This window comes from Echinops telfairi, unplaced genomic scaffold, assembly GCF_000313985.2.
Source record: "Echinops telfairi isolate 266 unplaced genomic scaffold, ASM31398v2 ScPeMD7_7469;HRSCAF=8507_0, whole genome shotgun sequence".
Classification (NCBI taxonomy): domain Eukaryota; kingdom Metazoa; phylum Chordata; class Mammalia; order Afrosoricida; family Tenrecidae; genus Echinops; species Echinops telfairi.
The window spans coordinates 41,698,590-41,707,232 of record NW_022111372.1 but is presented as its reverse complement, the minus strand read 5'-3'; positions in this window follow the sequence as shown (position 1 = coordinate 41,707,232).

Genomic DNA, 8,643 nt, shown 5'->3' with positions numbered 1-8,643 from the left:
CTAACTACGAAAATATTTGATTTACAAATAAGGAATCCTACTTCGCGTAATTTCATTTATCACGGTAGGGTCTAGAACCGATTAACCGCGATAAACAAGGGTTCACTGTATATACAAATATGCTTGATATAATTGACGTATGTTATGTTATGAGAGTTGTAAAAGCCCCCAATAAAATGATTTTTTTAAAGAAATAAATTCTGTAAATACCACATAAGTCTGTGCCCACTAAAAGATCATGAGAGTGGTAGAGAAACAAAGCCTTGTGGAGCGTGCGTGAGACATAGTATAGTATCAAGTTGCTGAACTTGATCCACAGAGTAATGTCCTAGATTCTTGGTAGGTTGACTTGAGCATAACATGCTCAAAGTACACAATGACAACTGTTTCAAAATCATATTGAGCCATTCCTTATGACTGGAAACTTTGGTGAAAGCATTTTGATAGACTAAAAGAAAAAGGAGAGCAATGTTGATATCTAAAATCAGAACTGAAAAACGGAAACATCAAAACAGAGCCTAATAATATAAGCATGCTCTCCACAGAACACTGCAAACAATTGTATACTCGTGAATTAGAAAATGTAGATGAAATGGACAAATGCTGGAAACACCCACACTTCATCCATGAATACATTAAGAAATAGACCTCAAGAGACCTGTAGGAAGTGAAGATAGCAAATAAGTAATCAAAAACTTCATAATAAAGAAAATTCCAAGGTTGCACAAGTTCATTGGAGAATTCTACCAAATATTTACAGAAGAAATTATACCAATGGGAAAAGGGAGGAGGGGCTTGGGAATATATTAGATATATCTAACTTATTCATAAGGCCCGCACAACCCTAATATACAGAGCAAAGATACCACAGAAATTAAAACTAGAAAACTATCCACTAATATCCTTGATAAATATCAATGTGGGAACTCATACATTGATGGGAATTCAGAATGGTCCACTGTAATCGTTTCTCAAAAACTTAAAATGTAGCTACCACATAGCAATCCCACCCAGGGATAGAAGGCAGCACAGAATCAGACATACGTGTACCAATATTCACTGCAAACCTATTCACAATAGTCCAAAGAAGTACGGTAGGCAACATACATGACCATCAACTGACAAATGGATAACCAAAATGCCGTATATACATACAATGGAATACTCAGCCAAAAGGAGAAGTGTAGTTTTGATGTAAGCTTAAACATATTGAACATTGAAGATATTTTTGCTGTTGCTGTTCTTGTTAGGTGACATTAGTCCACCCTGTCTCATTGCTACACTATGTATAACAGGATGCAACAGTACCTCATCCTGAACATCCTTACAATTGTTTCTGTGTTTGAGTCCACTGTTGCAGCCATGTGTCATTCCATCTCCTTGGACGCCTTCCTCTTTTTTGCTGACCTTTTATTTTACCAACTATGATGCCATTCTCTAGGGACTACTCTCTTCTGACAACATGCCCAAAGGTCACAGATGAAGTCTTGACATCCTCCCTTCTAAGGAGCATTCTGGCTGTACTTCCAAGGCACCGTTCTTCATTTATCTGGCAGACCATGCTGTAGTCAATATTCTTTTCCAACACCGTAATTCAAAAGCATCAGTTCTTCTCTGATCTTCCATATTGATTATTTGGCATTGATTAATAGTAGAGGTTGCACAATTCATTAATATAATTTAAGTCATTAGGTAGTACTCCTGGAAAATGAGGAATTGCAAATGTGATTTTTTTTTAACTAAGTGAGAGAGAGAGAGAGAGAAAAGCTGATGAGTGTGCTAAGAATTAAGCACTTCTCTGTACTTATTTTCTTGGTTTGGAAGCTTGAGTCAAAATTTAGAGGGACGTCTCAATCGTCTTAATATGGCTTCTTCAAACTTCTGGTTAAAACTTTATAAAGTTATGTTTTTAAAAATTATCTATGTCCATGTGTTATCAAAAGATAATCATCCTATCCAAAAAATATTAAGCATTAATTGGGGTGATGAGAAGGGCTTTGTCAAGCACATAGTTTAGAAATTAGATTAATACAAAGAGTAAATAAAACATAAATCATGACAGCTATAAATAAACAAAACACAATTATCCAATAATTTCCCTATAAATTCAGGAATGAGATCTGTACCTTGAAAAGTATGGGTTTCTTTAATCTAATAAATTATGTGTAATTATTCCTTCTATCTAGATTTCTGGTTGCTTGAACAAATTGGTTTATATAAAAAACACTACTCATGAATTATAGCACATGCTCCATCTCCGGTTTTGAGAGCATTAAGATTCTATGATTTTTCAAGACGGCAGATGTTAAATTTTCTTTATTATCTCTAAAATTTCTATGCGTTTGAAAAGAGAGTTAATACTTTGTTCCAGAAATTTAGATATGCTTATTAGAACTTGATAAAAATCAGTTTTTTAATTTAGATAAAGTACTTTTAATGATAGAATAAATTTTGGTACTGTGTTATACCAAAGGGGTTTTCACAATGCCTCGATTTTTCAATCAGGATAATGTGATATACAAAAGAACAATGCTAATGACTGAACTCGTGATGAGAATAGGAATATGGTTAAGGAAGTCATTACATAGTTAAGCCTACACCATCGTGACAAACTGGCAGGTAGACCTTTATGAATGTTTTTGCCACCTTAGAAAAATAATATAATTTGGACTAAAGAAGTAGTCAGGATTTTGTCGGGTCTGTTATCAGTGGACAAACAAATAGAATGATAAGAATAGAGCAAAAGGGGGTTAAGAGGGGGAGTTGAAAACAAGAGAGTTCACCTGAAGAAAATAAAGAATAATAATATAATGACCATCAACATTGTTAGCAAAGTTAAGCAAGGCACCATCCAGGGAAGTCTTACTGTGGATAGGTGGAAGCTGTCTGCTTCATAATTTCGTCTACATCTGGGGCACAGTGATCACAAGTAAATAAGGATTTTGAGTCAGGTACTGGCTCACATGGTTATTCTCAGGAAGGGATTCAAGGGGAGTACGTGTGCCTAAGTTCTATCCCTTTTAACACGGCTCCTCTGGAGGTGGTAAGTAACACATGCAAAGATCCTTTCCAGAGGGGGCTCAAGTGCCAACTTCTTCTGATGTTTTTTTTCCCCAGAACACTAAATCCTTTGGTTCTAGGTTATGAAAGATATGTCCATATATAGGAAAATGATTTTAAAAAAACAACACTGCTTGCATCTTTTGGGAATAAGCGTGGGAGTATCCATTAGACCTTTGCAGTATTGAATCATGTCAGTCTTTGTAAAGGGTGGATCTTTATAAGGAATATATTCTAAATGTTTGGGTGTTCTGTTGGGATTTTATAAGGCGATAGCCAATGCTTCCATGTTGGTGTGGATAAAAGAGCTCTAAGTACAAAAAGAAATGCTTTGGGTCAATGAAGATTTACAGTTAGCTTTGTTAGTTTGCTTTTTAGCATGCTATTTGTTCTTTCTATTTTGTTAGATGACTGGGGAGCTGTTAGACCATTGACTAGAGAAACAAACCCAGGGACACGCATATATGTGTAAGACAGCTTTATATCAAAGAATAATTGTATATCAAGAAAACATCCCAGCCCAGTCCAGATCTGATCCATAAGTCTGATATTAGCCCATAGGTCTGATACTAGTCCATAAATCTCTCTTCAAACTCATGCAATCACAACCACATGCAATGATGTACAATGCGGGAAAATCACAGGCTGGTGGATGCAAAGTCTTGTAGATCCAACAGCAGTGGTTGCATCTCCAGGGCTCTGTCTGCCATCAGCATGGCTTGAAGTGGCTCGTCAACAGGAAGATGAAGCAGAGAGGAGCTCTCGCCGGTCTCACCAAGTCTCTGAGTGGCTTGTCAACAGGAAAGCAAAAACAGAGAGGCCGGCCTCCAGTGAGCCACTTATCTCGGTCACCCTCCTGTCAAGCTGCGACCTAATTGATAGGCTAAATTGCACTCCTTCACTCTTAATACCCACAAGTTGACATGAGATTTTGTAACTACCACAGGGGGTGATCGAGAAAATGTGGGAAGCAGAGAATGGGAAGAGAGTGTATACAGATGAATCTTTTATTCTCATATAGTAAGAAGCCTGGCAGGCTGGGCTTCTGGGTAGAGGGAGGCCTTCACCTTTGTGAGTTGGAGGTGAGTCCCAATCACATTCTCATAATTAATATTGTCCCCCAGTATATCCTCCCATAATAGTGCTACCTTAACGTACCTCTTACAAGCACATGACTGATTGCTTTAACTATAGGAGCAGACTTGTGCTGTTGCTCTCTAGGCTCTGAAGACAGCCATTCCCCTTACCTGCCCCAGGCACTGGCGTTAGGTTACTCCTCCAATATACTCAGGGACCTTTAGGGCTAGGGACAGCCCACTTTGTTAAGTATGTGGTTACCTGTAATTAGGGGCTTGCACACCCCTAGAGTATATATAAGCCTTGGTTGGAAATATAGTCCCTCTCTCTGCACAGACCTGGCTCCTGAAGTCATGGAGGTCCCAAAGGTGAGCACTTGCATGGTGTCTTGTCTGGTGTCTCTTTAATTTTACCCCTCATTGCACAACCACCCCTTGGACCCATTTGGTCGTGGGAGCTGGTATGCCATAAGAAAATACTAAAGTTGTCTAGTAGTCAGAACATGACAAATTTATTTTAATAAACTTTTTCTTGAGAAGTATGTGCCTCAGTGCCCCCAAAGAAGAGCATTTTACAATAACAAAATCTAGGTTACCACAGTAGATAGCATCTGTCTTCTGGCCTGGGAAAGCCTGAATTTAAATAAAGACAATTACCAAAACATAGCTATATTTAATTGATGGAAAAGTTGAATAAAATCCATCAATAGATGCTCAGAATCCATATGGGGGAACACTGTATCAAGTGAGACTTTAAGAGTTTTTCCTGGGTAATGAACTTGATAACTGTGGCAGTTACATAATCTCCTGTCAACTTGTGGAAGGGTGGAGTCTAGCCTGTCAATCAGGTCCCAGCTTGATGACTTCATTTGGAGGCACAACGGAGATAAATAGCTTACTGAGGCCAGACCAATACTCTCTGTTACACATTCCTGATGACAAGCCAGATAGAGCTACGCTCCCCCTCCCTCCACCTTTCCCATTTATGTTCCTGAGGGGTTTATCTGACCTGGATTCCGTGTGTTGTGAGCAATTAAAAAAAATCATTTTATTAGCGGCTCGTCCAACTCTTATCACAATCCATACATACATCCATTGTGTCAAGCACATTTGTATATTTGTTGCGTGCTGTGAGCTCTTATCTCTACCAGTGTCCATGCTCTAGTCTAGTCAGGACTGAAAGGCAGCACTTGGGTCATTATAGTAGGGGGTGAGGAAGCCTCAAGGAACCAAAGGAATAGTGTGTGCTTCATCAGTGCTATACTGCACCCTGGTTGACTCCTTCCTTGTGACCCTTCTTTGAGGGGATGTACTATTATCTACAGATGGATTTGGGGCCTTTGCTCTGACCCCATCATTCTCAACAATATGGTCTTTTGTTTTGTTTTGGGTTTTCTGGTGCCTTTTACCTGATTCTGTTGGCACCTCATGATCATACAGGCTGGTGTTCTTCTTCTTTGTGGGCTTGTTGCTTCTCTGTTAGATGGCTGCTTATTTAACATCAAGCTGTAAAGATACCAATCAGGCTATATCTTTCGACAGCCGGGTTTCTTCAGCTTTCTGCACTACATTTGCTTATGTACCCATTTTTGTCTTCAGCAATCTTGTCGGGAGGGTGAGCATCACAGAATGCCAGGTTGTTAGAACAAATTGCTCTTCCATTGAGGGAGGGCTTGAGCAGTCCATTCACTTCCTCAATGTATTGCCATATAAATATATGTACATCGGCCAATGCCTCTATTTTTATGAATTAATATATTTCCATAAGTGGACACCTATGTTCATACCTCTGGCCATAGCTTTGCTTCCTCGATCTTTCCTCTGTTTCCTTTTACCTTCCTTCTGCCCCACCATCACGCTCACCCTTCTTCTGCCTCTTAGTAATTCCTCTCAGCTAGATTACTGTTGCTCCAATACCACCAAGATTTCTACGTCCTTCTCATTGTTGATTTCAATTCCCTAGTTGTTCCCCTGTCTATGGCATTGTTTGCTCACTGCTCCTTTCCCCCATCTCCTCCTCTCCCCAAGTCCCTCCAGAACCATTGATCCTGTTGCTTTCTCCTCAGGCTTGCTTCCCATGCCTACCTTAAATAGGTAGGCAAAACAACAATAACAGAGACAAAATAAAAAGAAAACAAAAGTTTGAATAAAAAGAGAAAAAACAAAAATGAAGAAGAAAAATAGGAAAAAAACAAACAGAAGAAGCATACATAATGCCAAGTCTGTCCACTGACATTTATGACTATCTCCCCACTGGTCCTGGGGGGTTTTGACTGCCCCCACTGAGCCTGCAGTCTATTTTGGGGGCTCCTCATGGACTTTATGGATTTTCTTTGCTTCCGTTGCTGATCTGTTACGTTCCCTTCTTGGTTCTCCCCACTGTGGGGGTGGTCAGAGAGGGCTCACTCCCTGTCATGTGTCCCCCCATATTATCCTTTGTCACGGTATGCTCCATTGAAGGGACATCATATCTCGAGCTGTCGTCAGCCCAACAGTCCTCTCTGTGGGTCGTTACATAATTTCAGGTCAACTTGAAGATAGATAAAAGTGCAGGGGTGGGGTTCAGTCTGTCAGTCAAGCCTCATGGTGCCTCCTTGTGGGTGTGACCTTCTCATAAGGAAGGGCCTGGGAATCTCCCCTTATCTCGCTGCCTTCACCTTCCTGCTCGCTGACCCTGATCGCTGCCAGAGTCACCACTACCTGATCCACATAGCTTTGTACCCACTGGTCTGTGATCATTGCATGTGGCCGCATGAGTCAGAAGAGGGCCTTATAGACTACATCAGACTTATGGGCTTGAGTTGGACTGGGCTGGGATGTTTTCTAGATATATAATTACTTTTTGATGTAAAGCTCTTTCTTACACATGTATCAGTGTCACTGGATTTGTTTCTCTAGTCAACCCCGCCTAACAGCTTACTTCTCCAAATTGTTCTTCATTGTATGCTAATTTTTCAGACTGTCAGAGAGTTCAAGATGGATCTGGAAAGATTAAAAAAGTTTAGGGAGGGGGGGCGGGGAAAATGAGGAGCTGATGCCAGGGGCTTACGTGGAGAGCAAATGTTTTGAGAATGATGAGGGTAACGAATGTACAAATGTGCTTTATACAATTGATGTATGTATGGATTGTGATAAGAGCTGTAGGAGCCCCCAATAAAATGGTTTTTTTTTTAAAGTTGTGGTCCTGAAGTAAAATCCTAAAAACCGGATGGAAAGGACATAGCCAGCATTGTTTTTCTTGCATGGCAACATAAAATCAACTTCAACTCATAGCTACCCTATACACAATGGAATAAAATTCTACTTAGTCCTGCCCTATCCTTACAGTTGTGATGTTTGAGTCCATTGTTGCAACTCCTTCCAGTAATCTGTGAGACTTCCTCTTTGTTCCAACCTGCTACTGCACCAAGCATTAATCCTTCTTTGGAGACTGGTCCCTCTTGATCACATGTCAAATGTACATAGAGTCTTGCTGTCTTTTCTTCCAAGGATTCTGGCCATACTGCTGCCAAGACAGATTTATTTGTTTGTGGTAGTTACATCATTTCATGTCTACTTGAAATTAGACAGATAGACAAAAGTATAGGAGTGGAGTTTAATCTGCCAATCAGGTTACAGCTTAATGGTGCCTCCTTATGGGGATAGCCTGCCTCATAAGGAGGGCCCTGGAAACCGCCCCCCATCCTACCCTTCACCTTTCTGCCTTCACCTTCCTGCTGGCTGACCCTGATTGCTGCCACAGATACCACCATTGGAGCCACATGACTTTGTACCCACAGGCCCGTGGTATGCCTTTGTTCTGCATCACTGCATTTTGCTGTGTGAGTCACAAGGGCTTACAGACTAGTATCAGAATCATGGACTTCAGGTGGACTGAGCCGGGATGGTTTTTTGGTATATAACTACTTTAAAAAAACAATTTTACTGGGGCTCATACAGCTCTTATCAAAATCCATCCATCCATCCATCCATCCATCGTGTCAAGCACATTTGTACATTTGTTGCCATCATAATTTTCAAAACACATTTTCTTTCTACTTGAGCCCTTGGTATCAGCTCCTCATTTTTTCCCCCTCTCTCCCTCTTCTACCCTCCCTCCCTCATGAACCCCTGATAATTTATAAATTTTTTTTTTTTCATGTCTTACACTGACCGATGTCTCCCTTCACCCACTTTTCTATTGTCTGTCCCCCTGGGAGGGGGTTATATGTAGATCATTGTGATTGGTTTCCCCTTTCTCCTGTTATTGCCCTTTCTCCTGTTATTCCCCTCCTGTTATTGCTACTCTCATTATTCATGCTAAGGGGTTTATCTGTCCTGGATTCCCTGTTTCCAGATCTTATCTGTATCCATGTACATGCTCTAGTCTAGCCAGATTTGTAAGGTAGAATTGGGATCATAATAGTGGGGGAGGAGGAAGCATTAAAGAACTAGAGGAAAGTTGTGTTTCATCGGTGCTATACTGCACCCTGACTGACTCATCTCTTCCTTGTGACCCTTCTGTAAG